The 15,363-nt window shown below is 35.7% G+C and overlaps 1 protein-coding gene across 1 annotated transcript in view; it reads left to right on the top strand.

The window, feature by feature from the left end:
- The first annotated feature begins 587 nt into the window (after positions 1-587).
- Positions 588-15,363, top strand: part of Htr1f (5-hydroxytryptamine receptor 1F) — an 82,368-nt gene continuing 67,592 nt past the window's right edge. Inside the window, exon 1 of the mRNA XM_070028774.1 lies at positions 588-666. The gene's annotated coding sequence lies outside the window, so the exon portion shown is untranslated. The remainder of the gene's footprint in view (positions 667-15,363) is intronic.

The following is a 15,363-nucleotide window of genomic DNA, read 5'->3' as shown; positions in this document are numbered from 1 at the left end:
CCGTGTCCACTCAGTGGCCGGTTCACAGTTCTACTTGCAAAGACTGCTGCTTCAACTTCTCCCCACCTCCCCCTTCCCTATCTGATCTCACCCGGTTCCTAGCCATCCAGTGGGTTTAATAAGACCACTAGGAATCAATCCAATGCATAGATGAAAGTTAAAGAAAACAAAAATCCTCTTCATGGAGATGTTTTCAGAAAGATGGTGGCGTCATTTCCACATTGCATGAATCGATCATTTGCAGGGGAGCACTCCAGTTAAAGGGACGGGACATTACCTCCCCTCCCCCGTCCCCGCGCCCCTCCCGCCCTTCTCCACGCATCAGTGGAAGAGGATGGAGAGGGAAAAGTTTTTGTTCTTTTTTTTTTAAGCAAGTAAACAAGGGAGTTATGAATGAAGAGAGGAAGAGGCTAGAAGAGAGGGCTGCTAGGGGTTGAAGAACAGAGCGCCCAGCATCTGCTCCTCCGCCTGCAGGTGCCAGAACCCGCCCGTCCGCCCGCCCCGGCGCTGCGCACACTCAGCTCAGAGGCCCCAGCGCAGCCGGGACGCGCCACTCACCTCGGGACCCGGGCCGGAGCCGCGGGCGCGGAGGAGCCTCTGCCAGTGGGCGCTTGGGACCTGGAGGACCACTTCTCCAGCTCCAGACAGCCGCAGGTAGCTACTCGGGTGAGTGTGCCCAGCTGCACCAAGCTAGGGAGAGGCGTCGCGCCCGCCGCTGGAGCGCAGGTGGGGAAGGGGATGTTGATGGGAGGGGATCCGGGCCCCAGCCAGGCCGGCTCCCCACCGAAGGGTCAGAAACCCAGAGTGGGGGAGGGGGCATTCTTTTCCAGGCTACTAGGATAGATCAAGGCAGGAATGCAAGAATCGCCATTTCCAGGTCAGCCCATAACCTCTGATCCCCCAGGGCGGGCGAACTTCCCGGAGCAGGAGTGGCATTGGGAGGAGGAGCAGGTGGTTCAGGCTGGGGTGTCGGGTCAAGCCTATAAACCACCCCCTGCCCCCAAAATCAGGACGCAGGCATCCAGAAGTCCTGCCTTGGGCTCTCAGGCAAGACTGGCACACACTAGGTAGGCACTGTCTAGACTCCAACGCTGGAAGGTCAGGAAAGTCTTTGACTCCATCATTCTATCGGGTCTGGGGGGAGAGGGAGGGGGAAAGGATGAAGTGAATAAGAAACACTGGGAGAAGGATAGATCTGAAATGCAGTTTTCCAACTTGATTTCACGCGGGTAAGAAGGAATGAGGGAAAGCGGGGAGAGCCCTTGGCTCTCACACAAGATGCCCGGGCTGCTGCCGGTCCTGCCCAAGGAAGAGCTGGTGGCCCCCGTTTGTTCGGAGGGGCGGTTGAGTGAAGAAAGAAAGGGACGTCGGTAGGAGCAGGTGGCAGAACAAGGGTCTCTCCTCAGAGTTGCTGCAGCTGTGTAGAAGGAAGTTAAGAAACGAAAGGAGAGAGAATACCCACAGAGACTGGCTTTGGGTTGCCATTTGATATTTAGGTTGTTTGCTTTTGCATGATAAAGGTGTCTCCAGAGAGGAGCACCACCGGGTGGGAAGATAATTTGGGGAGAAACTTTGAGGTGTAGACTTCATGTCTTTCCTGGGGTGGATGGAGTATGTCCCAAGAATCTTGACAAGTCTGATCTAATTAAAAATGATTTGTGAGCGTTAATGTTGATAAGCAGGTAGCATTACTGGACCATGATCACTTTTTCTGGAGTAACTGCATGAGTACTTGGATCTGATTTTATTTCAGTTGGTCCCCTAAACTAGGACAATAATTCAAAATGGAAATAGGTTTCATTTACATATATATCTTTAAGACTGGATTTGTTGTGCACAATCTAGTGATGCATTGGAGTTGCTCCATTTATCTGGTTTCTTGGGGATTGCTGGAGGGGATTGACTGTACTCAGCTGCCTTTCACTGAAGGAGAATGTCTACAGCTAATGCAAACAGAGTGAGAGTCTGCCATTGGGTGTTTATGATTGCTCTTCCTATTTTCCTCCCCCACATCCTCCTTCAAACTCATATAAGTTCAAATATTACTACTTCTTGTTACCTCAGAGGAAAGTAAGGCTCTTCTCTCCTCCTGTTCAAATCTGACCTTGCCATCAAGGTCAGACTTAATAAAAGTTGTTATTCATTTATTCCAATCAAAAGTGATTTTTCTCCTTTATACCACTGCTCAATGATAATAAACATATAATTTAAAGAAATAAGGAGAATAATGAGCAGTAAAAAAGAGTGATTTTCTAAATTTTGGATAGAATATTCATTAAGGAACAAAGCCAGATGTTTCTACAAATGTTGTAATTGCCTGGCATTAACTTAGGCATTCCCAGATACAATATATATATATATATATATATATGTTATTTATTTTTATCCAAAGAAACGTTACTGTTTCTTTCATGCACTCTATAATTAATATATGTTATTAGTCCAATACCTATTTGGGCTTATTTAAAGATCTAATGAACTTAGGGGTATATTAAGGAGTTGTTCCCCTTCAACAGTGAACAATGATTTCTACTTTTTGGAATGAATATTTTACAGAATGATGCAGAATTTGACACCTTGCCTTATGAGCCACAATGTATGCATGGTATATTCATAAACATGCTTGTGTGCAGCTACAGCTCACTTGCAAAGGCAGCTTTATCACTTTTCTCAAATAAATAAATATATGGTTTAGCTAGTTCCTAGGTATATTTTCTTATAAGTATTATCATAAACTTACTTATAAAACTATCACATCTATCTTATAAAATATTTTGTTTCAATTTAAAATTAGGTACATATTTTTTTCAGATTCCAAAACTTATAACTTAATTGAAAATAGGAAGAGAGATAGTCCAAAGTTTCTTACTTAGCAGATATGATCCTTTTGAATCTGATTACCTGTTACTGAAATAATTGAAAGGGTGCTTAAAGGACATGATAATATATTAGTAATAAATGAATAAGTAAAACAATATATATTTGAAAAGCTGGGTAGGAATTTTCTCAATATTGATTTACTAGATGGTAGGAATGCTTTTGAGCAGATAGTAGATAAGCAAGATTCAGTGTGATGCTTCCTCATCATTCATCTCAGCTCTAAGAAGTATGAATCCTATGCCTGGCAACAGGAAATCTCACGTTTTTATTCCTTCAATCTTAAACTAGACAGGCAAGAGAAGCTAGTTTCTACTCTAAAGATCACTGAAGTATAATCAGGTAATTCAAAGTTGGCATCTGTGACAGAAATGATTCTTGCACTTGAAAATGGATAAAGAAATGTTTCAGTATCTTGGAAAGAACATAAATAGGCAAAAGTGCCCTCAGGAATGCACAAGAGTATTACAGAGAGGAAGAATTCTGATAATCTCTTCAGTTTATCTACATGTTTCTTTCCCTTTGAGGTAACGTGGGCTTTTACCCACATATGAATTCCTGTTCATTTTTGTGTGCCAAGATAGCCTACCTATCATGTTGTTTGTCTTCTGGAAAATAAGGGATGCAACAAGACATTCAAAAAAGCAAGAAGAGTTTCTGCACCTAGTTTTAAACCAGTAATAGCAAAAGAAAATAGTGAGAACTGAATGAAATCTAGAGATAAAGGTGACAAGCTGTAATCATGGGTTAGATGTAGTTGCTGATGGAAAGAGAGGAATCAGACTTTATATTTAGATTAATGACCTGAGCAACTAGAAGAATGCGCTTATCACCAAGTCATAGGGTAAAACTAGGAAGGGAAAGTTAAGTGTTGAGCAACTTAGTATTCCTTAGTTAGAGCTGAAAGTTTAAAAAAGGAGGAGAGTGAGTCATCAATGTATAAATGGCATTTAGAACAATGGAATTTTATAAAATATTTTCAGGATGAGAAAAGAGCTCTAGAATAGTCCAAAATTGGAGTATTGAAGAAAGTAGGAACCAGAAGATAAAATTGAGATGAAGCAGTCAGTGAAAAGGGGAGAAATTCAAAAGTTTTCAATATCTTGGATGTCAAAATCATAAAGTACTTTAAAGAAGGAGGTGGTGATCAACTGTAAGCAAAGTTGCTTAAATAGTGAAAGATGAGAGGCCGTAGAATTAATTCGCAATTTTGTATAGCCTTCAAGTCCAAATTCCTTAACTGTGACAAAATACATGGGATAATCTTCTTTTTTTTCTTTTTTTTTTTGATTTTTTAAATTTTATTTTATTTTATTTGTGAACATACTGTACAGAGGAGTTACAATTACATGGGCAGGATAATGCGTACATTTCTTACCAAGCATTGCAGCCTCCTCCTTTGTTTACCCTTCACATCCCTTCCCAGCCTCCCCTCTCCCCCCCAATAATCTTCTTTAATGAAGAAAAGTTTCATTTTGACTCATGACTGCAGAGGGCCTACAATTGTATTTCACAGTGCTGTCACTTAGCACTCTGAAATAGTGATGTGCTTTAAGGCAGGAAAGAATAATAAAGTAGACTTGTTCATCTCATGGCAATGAGAAGCAGAGAGAGCTAGGAAAGGGATAATAGCCCTGTATCCCATTCAATGGCACAGCATTGATGAACTAATTTCTGCTTCCTAAAGTTTTCACCATCTTCCAGTTGCCTTCAGTATGTGGCCCTTTAAGATACAAATTATGGTCCAGCACTTGGGGAGGGAGATGGGATAAAAGTTCTGTGCCAACTTGGGTTACAGATTGAGACTGCTTTAAAAGATAAAATAAAATAAATAAACTATAGAGCCATTTCAGTCAAAATGGCCATTCATAAGCTTGAACAAAGATTGGAGGTCTAGTAATTCCAATCCTAGGGATTTATCTTAAACATATACTAAGGTAAAGTAATATACATTCAGTTACTCCCTACAGCTTTATACATAAGCAAACAATTGAAAATACCATAGATATCTATAAATTGAAAATAAGAAAATTAAACTGTATATATTCATTCCATGGAATAATACCTAACTGTTAAAATTGGTAAGGTAGCTTTCTGTACATTAAAATGAAGAGATCTTCAAAGAATATTCAACAAGAACTAGAAGTTAGACTTTGTGTGTACTAGGTTTTAAAGAACAAAAAGAAATGAGCCTGAATGTGAACATTTATTTAAAAATCAGAAGATAATAATGTTTAGCTGCATGGAGGGAAGCTGTGGTGGGGGAGATGAACTCCACTATATTCTTTGTGGGTGAGTGATTTAGTTTTTGTGGTGCTAGGGCATTAAACTCAGAGCGTTGAACATGCTAGTAAGTGTTCTTCCACTGAACCACACTCTTGGTCTTCTGTATAAACTTTAATGCCTTTGAATTATATACTCCAAGATTTTTATCTATTTAAAATTTTAAATAGAATTTCATACACAAGTTTGGGAAGGATTTCTAAGGGTAGCCTGAGAGAGACATGGAGATTGGCTTTTAAATGGTCATGATTACTCTCTGTATTGAACAAGTGAGAATCAACTCATGAAACGGTAAGAGGACAATGCTGAAAACAAATTCTTAAACAAATATTAGGAGGTGGTGTTCCAAGGAACAGTAAAGGAAAGAACTATCAGCATGTTGTATAAACTCACTCCACATTCCACTTTAGTGTTCAACTGTCCTTTCTTTTCATGTATATTATAAATTGTCATTGCTTTAATATTCTATTCTTTTAGAAAGGGACAATATGGGTTACATTTTTCCTTCTATTATTCTCTCACACATTTCTATTTCAACACACCATTTCAGCCAATATGAAACAAAAATATTTCAAATCAGGAGTTATTGATACCCATTCATCATTTTGTAAATATTTACTTTTCTATATTTTCCAGAGGTCTTTGACTAAAGTTCATCATGAAATTTTCTTCTCCTTCTAATCTTGTAAATTAGAATATCGCTATATTCTCATACAGTGAGAATTGATGGCATAAAAACTTCTTTGAGATAGAGTTTTGATATAATATTAAAGCAAACTTCATGTGTAAAGACTTAGTTCATGTGTAAATATTGGGAGAAGCTCTCCCAATATTTTATAATTAAGTTTTCATTCTCTAATACTTTGATTTCTGCATAATTTGTAATATTTTGAAAAATACATAGTGCATGGCTTTACTTTCTAACTACTCTTGCAAGCACGATTCCCAAGTATGACATTACCCAGCTAAGTAACTTCAGCAAAAGATTTATTTCATGCTTATAAGCAAGAACAGCTGAGTTACATGGTTCAAGTAACAAACCAATAGGTTAGTGGAATATTTTCAGGCCTTCTTAAATGTCTACAATGATAAAGTTCTGGTATGGAAAGTAATCCTTTCAGCGCCTGTGCAGTCACTGTAATATTGTGCTCATGAAAACAGTACATCTTTTAGCTATTCTTTGGATCCTTGGCAGCTGTGCTTGACAAGCCAAGGATCCTTCAATCTTTGTAATTCTGGTTGAAATAAAAGCAGTGGAACTCTTCATTCTTACCCTTTAGAACTACATTTAGATTGTATGATTTGGAGACTTTCAGATTCGTGAAAAGGACCATAGATTCCAAATGTTTAAAGAACCATATTCTCTGATATGTATCTATAGATCTTTTTATATTCTTGTTCTTCATTAGGCTCAGTCTGTCACTACCAATTCTGGGAGCTGTCAGGAGAAATAAACTAATATTATTTCTTTCATGGTACACACATTGGAGAGGGACCTTCAAGTGAATAGGTTAAAATTCCAACCCAATTTTCTTTTCTTTAGTCATAGTTAACTAAGTTTCTAGGAAATAAATTTAGGATTCTCTATGGCATACAGAAGTGAGAGTAGATATTACTGTCCTGGATACCAGCCACTGAGCAGTTACAAGAACAATATGAAACGAAATATAATGCCTGAGTACACTTATAGTATCTTGAGAAGGACCTGTTTGAAGGTTTTCAAAGTTACATTTAAATGTATTATTACATATTAAATTATTATATTATTTCTTTTCTTCACATGCTGACAGGCATGATCATCCTCATATCCTAGATGGACATGATTTCCAGAGAGACTAAATGTTTGTTTCACAGAAATTGGCTGATAAATGAAGAAACTGAGGACCCAAGTTTACCTTTCAACTTAGTGCAATCACCTTCCAACATAAAATATGTTGCTATTTGATCCTAAAATATTTGAGAATAAAACTGATTATTTGGTTTAAAATGTTTTTTATTTTTTCATATCAGATTCATGATAATAATAAATTGAACTATTTACACTTTAAAGCTAAAAATTTTTCCTTTATTTTTTTACTTTACACATTTTCTTGACATGCAAACCGTGATACCACTTTAATAACTTTCCTCATTGCTGAAAACATGAATATATAAACATTTTAAAGAACAAAATCATCCATAAGTGTTTTATAAAATTCTCATAGAATTGCATTTGGGCAATTTGGATTTATAACTTAATGAAGTATGTATAGATTGTGTTAGAAACTGATATCACTGATTGCTTGATTTCTTTTTTATAGCAATTTTTATTGTGATTAAGTGATTACATAAATTTCACAAATTTCACAGTATTGTGAGATAGTGATACTTAAAGTCACAAACATATTCTAACCTTCATGGTACAAATTGTCTTTATAGTGGTCTGTAAAGTTTATGAATTCTATGAGCTTTGACAATACAGTTATTTCTTCCACATCAGGTGATATGTACATTTCTTTCCTTTTGCTAGTGTCAGCTGTTCCCTCTCTCCCGTTCATTCCCTCCCTCCCATCACTGCCATTGAGTTGCTTAATTCATTTTGATTAATGACCAGTGCAGCTGACAGATCCCACTATTATGTTTTCCCCTGTTTCTGTGTCCTCCTCCTAGTTTCTGTGTCCTCCTCCTAGTTTCCCTCAGATGTGCACATCTATAGCCTATATGTGGTCATTGCTTGATTTGTTAATCACTTCCAGGATCAGGTAACATAATAGGAAATTGAAAGAATTAAATTTTTTATGAAAAATAGATACATTTCCCTTCTATTTAGTGGGGCTATCTTTACCACAGTATACATGGGTGGTCTCTAGTTTTGTGGTGTGCTACCACATCGACCATTTCTCTTTTTTCTTGTCAAGGTGATGTACAGAGAGGTTACAATTACATAAGTAAGGTAATAAGTACATTTCTTGTCAAACATGTTACCCCTTTCCCCATTTTTCTCCTACTTTCCCTCCCTCTACCTCCTGTTATACAGATCATTTCCAACATATTGTCTTAAGTATATCGCTATTGCATTGGTTCCCTCTTTGTCCTTTGTCTCACCATTCTGTTGCTCCTTTTTCCCTTCCCTAATTCAAGTAAATGTATATGCAATACTAGAGTATCAAAATCAAATACAGTGACAACATTGGGTATGCCGTAAGAAGAACATACAAAATAAACAAAAAAAATCACATAGTAGATTAAAAAACAACAAGAAAAACCTCTTGTGTCCATGTCTTGGAGTTCATTTTGCTTAGTGTCATCTTATATGGTCATATGGACATAGCTATTGAGCTATTCTGCTCGCCTACTAACATTACCCTTGACATATACTAATTATTGCAAATAAGGGAAAGCATGAGACCTATGTTTCTTTGGACCTGACTTACTTTACTTAATATGATTTTTTCCAAGACTTTCCATTTCCTAACAAATAGGGTGGTGTCATGGTGTCATTCTAATGGAAGCATAGAATTCCACATAAAGTATGGCCTTGTTTGTGATCGTTTGAGTAAATGCTCAGAAATGGGATTGTTGGGTCATAGGGGAGCTTTATGTGTAGACTGCTGAGGAAACTCCACACTTCTTTCCAGAGTGGTTGAACAAGTTTACACTCCCACTAACAGGGCAGTGGCATTTCCTTTTGGCCACATCCCCCACCCCCCCAGCATCTGTTGTTACTAGATTTCTTGATTATAGCCATTCTAACTAGGGTGAGGTGGAATCTCAATGTTGTTTTGATTTTCATTTCTTTTTATGGCCAGAGATGTTGAGCATTTCTTTATGTGTCTATTGGCCATTCTTATTTCCTCTTCAGAGAAATCTCTCTTTAAGTCTTTAACCCACTAATTAATGAGGTGGTTGTTTCTTTGAGGGTTTGTTGTTGGGGATTTAATTTTTTTTGAGTTCCAAGTATATTTTAGATATAAAACCCTTGTCTGTTGTATGGCTAGTGAAGCTCTTCTCCCAATCCGTGGGCTTTCTGTTGATCTTGTCCTTTGCCAGGTAGAAGCTCTGCAGTTTAACTCAATCCCATTTTTCCAATCTTTCTTTGTTGTGTTTCTGGGTCCTTATTAAGAAAATTTTGGCCTGTGCCAAGGAGCCCTAGAGTTTCTCCTATTCTTTCCTGTACACATCACCCATTTTTAGATGTTAACTTCCTCCTGGACTCCATGCAGGTCTAGGAATAATACTTCATATATTCTCCTCAAATTGTCTTTTTTTAAATAAGCTTTTTTATTGTAAAAATACTGTACAGAGGGGTTACAGTTACATGAGCAAGTTAATGAGTACATTTCTTATCAAGCATTGTTGCCTCCTCCTTTGTTTTTCCCTTACCATCCCTTTCCTCCCAACTCCACTTCTTTTTGTGTTATTCCATTAGGATGTGTCAGACTGTATATGAAAGCATTATAGTTACTTACTTTCCTGAAATCCAGCTTTTCTGAAAGAGGAAAATGTTAACTGTATTTCTATTTCTGGGCCTTCCATTGAACTGATTCACACTATTCCAAACACAGCTTCCTGAAATGGCCAGGAAGATGTCTGCAGTCATTACTTTCCAACAAAAATTCAGTTGTTTCCTCCTTATTTATAAATTACTTCAATATGAAGTCAAGTGGGAAACTTAGCATAAAAAATAAAAAAAATCCCTGAATTATAGCTTTGTCACTTTGCACAAGGGTATTAATTTTAAAAAAAAAACCCACTAGTTTTGTATGCGTATGCACTGAACTTACAGATACTGATATTCTACCATCTCTTACAACCTTAGCATTTTCTTCATTTCATTGTTCGGAAACACTTTTTATTTCATACTCTAAATAGATTCTCACCTAGAAAATAGTCAAAATTATATACAAACAGTGCTCAAAAAACTGCAGATAATCCAGTATTCTGATTCATGGAGTACTCTAAGTGATTAACAATAGATTTGCAGTTTAGCTAATTTAAGAGGATTCAAGACTGCTCAATTGGGAAAAGAAGCATTCCTACAAACAGGCATTCAAACTATTTGAAATGCACCAGCTCTTGGCACAACTATAATTTACAATTGCAATTTTACAAAGGAACAAAGGAGCACTGCTATTGAGAAAATTGAGGGGAAAGAAATTGATGGGCTTTAGTTTTTAATAGTCTGGAATATAAAGGACATAGAAATGATATTTCAGGTGTCAGTAAGTGAAAACTCAGTTCTAGACAGCATGTATCGTAAGAAAAAATGAAAAATTTCCAAAACCACATTTTTAAAGAGTCTTAATAATAGTGTTTGTTTAAATAAATGTTTAACAACCAGCTAAGGGTGGAAAAGAACAGCACTCATTTGTTTAATTTGCCAATTTTGTAAACTTTCTCAAGAGTCAGTTTCCAACTACTAACATGAAGTAGCTGGACACAGGAATGACTATGCCCATGAACACATGGGCCAGTGAGTCAATTCCAGAAAACCACTGGTAAAATCTTTGGTGCATTTAATTTAAAAAAGTTCCCTAGTTAGGCAAGATAATATTTGGACATAAAAGGAATGGTTTACCTAAAAGTATGAATGAGGCAATGTACTATAAGTATTACATTTAAACTGATGGAGACCCTAGGATCAGAATTTCATGTGTGTTTTGGGATACATGTTTCTCTTGTATGTGGAAAATAGATTTAACTTATAAACTTGTAAGTAAATATGGGTGGTATGCAACTGTATACAAATGTATTAACCAAACTGTGGTAGATTCAAGGGAGAACTCAAATAGTATAATTCCTTAGAAAGGCAAAATCAAACAAAATAAACACCAGGAATCAGGTATAAAAAGAGGTGAGGTATGGTCAAAGGGAAAAGGTAGACAAATAAGAGGGGAAGAAATCATTGCATACCCTCCAATTGTGAATTGTGATGGAAGGAGTAGGGAGGGGAGGGATGCATGAGAATATTGAGAGAAGCAACATTGATCAAGGTACATTATATTCATAAACTGTGTGGTTAAATGGCAACTCCTTTTTACAACTACTTAAAGACAATTAAAAGCAAAAAAATATTAATGGGTGTGAATTTCAGCCCCATCATTTATCATGTAATTTTTGCAAAATTCCCTAATGTAGGCAAGTCCATATCTTTTACTTGAAAAACAATATACATGATTTGCTTATACAAGGAATCTTGAAATATTGATACATAAGGGGCAGATAACTAAAGCTACTTAGTGTGTATTGCCATGGTTTATCTGTGGTAAGCACATTTAAATCAACTCTTTTAGAAGTTTTAAAATATACACATATTTTTACTAACATACATGTTGATCAGTCAACCTCCAGAACAGTCTTCCTGCCTTACTGAATTTTTATGCCTTTGACTAAATTACTTTAATACCACTATTCCCATACTTAGTTTCCAAAAATTAAGACTATATTTTCATTCATAAGATACCTTAAAATTATGACTGTTTTGCAAACATCATACAATAATTAAAATATAAAAATATGACTGTAATCAATACATGATTAGATTATAAATATTGTTCATTCAGCCTCTGTATTGCTCATATTTCCTTTTATCCTTTCCTTACTGTCCAGAAAATAGTAAAATGAGGTCAGAAGATGGAGCATAACAATACTTTTAACATTAATGTATGAAAACATATGTAGCTGCCTAAAAATTGGCCTTATGTAGGAGGGGGAGCTCAGGAGAAATGCATAGCCACATTAGTTTTCCTTTAAATCTGAAGCGACAGAGTAAAATAAGCACACAACTTTGAAGATGCGATGGACCATGGCATATAGATCATCTTCATGACCTGATTTTGTCACATCATTTTACAGTCCCTGTGACTGAGGACAAGGACATCAAGAAACATAGAAGAGGTATGAAGGGTCTACTCTGTGATACTTGCCATGAAAATACAATCCTGGAAATGTTAGAAACAATATCTAACAGGAATTCATGAAAAAGTAGCTTTTGCCAATAATAAATAGGAGCAATCTTGAAAAGCTTGACACTGAACCTGGTATCCAAAGTATTTTGATGAATTAAAATGGCCATTTCTGTAGGGATACTGTTGCAGAAAGTTAGATAAATAGTTTTGTAAAGGATCCAAATGCAAAATCCAACCAAATAGTTCAGAAGAAACACTACAAATGGGTATCAGGATATCAAATGAACTGTTTGTTTTTTATTTCTTATCTAATTACTATATTTGAAGACAACTACACTATTTAACTGCTGTGGATGTATCAAATATTATATTAACTGCTATAATATATTTAAACATATATTTGTATATTATGATCCCTCCCCATTCGCTTTCTTTTTTTCTCTTTTTACCCAAATCAGTACTAAAAATATTATGGACTCATAAAAGAGAAAATTGATTAAAGTTATCCATTAATGATATGGGTACAATTTACCAATCAAAAGTCTTAGTGACAAGTAACATGACAGAAAGTGTACATTCTTAGAGATATTTGACATTAACTAATTAAAATTCTTAATTATTTTTAGCTAAAGGCAAAATTAGAAGCTATTTTGGTGACTGTGAACACTGAAGGACCATCCTTCACATAGCAGATGGTAATATCTTTGTAGTTTATTTTGGCTTTGATAAGTATTTTTATTTTGTTTTGAGACAAATGTAGCTCAGTCAGTTTTGGCCTAATATATATTCTTCAGCCCAAGGTGGTCTGGAAAGCCCAGTCCTCTCCCTAAACCTATGAAAGTCCTAGGATTACTGGCTTATACCTCCACTACTGGTTTAGTAGCAGTCTTTATGAAAATCACTTTAACAGTTCCATCCTTCATTTTCTCTTTGCAAAAGGTCAGTGAAACCTCTTTTGCCCTTTCTTGGATATACAACTGAAGTTTTTCAGACTTTTATTTCAGTCATTTTTAAGGTTTCCTTTCAAACTGCATAACCTCTCTTATGAAATACATTACTTTCTATACCTCCATCTTCAACTCCCTTCCCAGCATACCCATTCATAACATTTGACTTTTATTTACACAGATGTCTTAAATTCTCTCCTCAATTAATTTTTGTAACAATGCATTCTTGAATTTTCTTTGTCTTTTAACTATTTTCCATATTATACATCGTTTGTTAATTTGTTTTTGTTTGTGTAATCCCTGAAGGTTGTTAAGAGTATGATAAAACTGAGGGTAGAAGGGTAATAAAGTGAAGTATCTCAGCCAGATGTAAACATTGTTCTATCTGGCTCCTTCTTCATTTCTACATGAATCTCCAGACAATTTGTCATTCTGATTTTCATAACTCAGATTCTATTAACTATCACCTCCCCAACAAAATCTTCCCATATATCTCTCGTGCTTATTTACTGTGTATTTGTAGCTTTTGTTTGCATATTTGTAGTTGAATTGTTTTGTTTGTTATTTCTTTTTTATTGTTAAAATATCGTATAGAGGGGTTACAGTTACATGGGCAAGATGAGTACATTTCTTATCAAGCATTGGTAGTTGAATTTAGTATGTGTAGTTTATGTCTGAAAATGTCTCTCCACCTTCACTATGCCATGAGCTTCTGAACAACAAAATTTGTCTTTAATCCTGTGTACCAGAGACTAGCATAAAGTTCAAAACAACAAATTCTTGTTTAATTAGCAAAGAGAGTTTAGTAAATGTTGCCTATGTTTTTACTGGTCAGGAACTATGGTCAAGTGTCTACTTCTTTGTGTACTTTTTTTTAAATCAAAAAACAGAATTACAGCTTTTTAGTGTAACAGTTTTAATTGGCTTTCTGGATGTTTTCCAAAAGTTGAACATTTTATTCTACAAAATAAGTGTTCTGATGGACTGAGCAGTAAAGTTTTGCTTTTACAGAGAGATAGGAGTTGAAGATGCAAAAGTTATTGTTTATTTTAGAGTTATCTCCTTATAAAACAGGTTTGAACAAAAGCAAAAGAACCAACTAGCTAATATCAGGTCATTGAAGATTACTTATTTTGGTAAGGATCAAAACAGATAGGTCTTAATTATCTTGTCAAATGAAACTGGCCCTTTTGGAAAACAGCTGTCATTTCTTCAATTATAACTTCTTGAAAGGTTGGATAAACAGCTTAGTATTAGTTGGGTGTTATAAAATTTAGTGTGGGTGACTTTATTTTGGATTATAGTCTTCTCTGTTGAAGCAAAGTGCAGGCTTAGTTGGCAAAAATGTCCTTGATTTTTGTTTAACACTTCCACATCTGTGGAAAGGGAATAATAATTTGCACCTACTCTTAAAATCCAGTAATTATTGTTTGGTCTAACAGTCAGGAAATTGGTTATAATATATTTTATAAATGTAAGATTCAAGGGCATTGAGTAGACCAACTGAATTGTGATGTGCCTATAGTTTTATTGTTCTTTCAAATATCTGCATATGTATATGTGCATATATTCATACAAATACAAAAATACGCATCGGCACATCACAAATGAAATGAAATAATGAAATGAAAACTACTAGATTTCTCACTTTATTAATAGCTATATTTCGAAATATGTAGGCCAAATATCAACTTTACCATTTGATAACCACATATGTGAATGGAAGACTCAGTCCATATAATGTTTTTAGTTATATCATTATTGTTCTCTTTGTTTTAAGTTCCTAAAAACTCAGAAGTGTAAATCAGTATGTTATGTATTCTGATATACAAATATCCTATTAAAAGCATCTTTGGTTATTCACAGTGACATACTGAATGGTTATAACAGAATTGGAAGGAAGAGCAGATTGATATGCAATAAGAAAACTCAAGCAATAGTCCTCATGATCCCCATTACAGAATTCCTATAATGATAGGCCTTTTAGCTAGCAAGCATTATGAGTCCCTGAAACTAGACCAGTTGGGAATGCTACACTTGTTGCATTGCTGAGAGCTATGGTCTTTTTATTATTGTTCTGCATATGAGCTAAACAATTCTTTTCCCAGACTGCACGTTTTTGTACCACAATGGTACAAATAAAACACACAACTAGAATAAGAGTTCTATTGTTGAAAATCTTTAGGGGGTCTTTACTATAAGTGACATAAAGGACATTTAAATTGAAAAAGTTAAAGATGACAAATGGCAAGATGACTAAGGTGTTTTAAATGTGTGTCAAAGTTTCCATCATTCATTGGTTTGTGCAGATGTCACCTTAGTACTATTGTTCATGTTACTGTTGAAGCTATGCTATATAAAGCACAGTT

Source organism: Dipodomys merriami, unplaced genomic scaffold, assembly GCF_024711535.1.
Source record: "Dipodomys merriami isolate MVZ:Mamm:240054 unplaced genomic scaffold, mDipMer1.0.p SCAF_2, whole genome shotgun sequence".
In the NCBI taxonomy this organism is placed as follows: Eukaryota; Metazoa; Chordata; class Mammalia; order Rodentia; family Heteromyidae; genus Dipodomys; species Dipodomys merriami.
The sequence above is the reverse complement of the archived record's forward strand: the minus strand, read 5'-3'. Positions and strand labels throughout refer to the sequence as shown.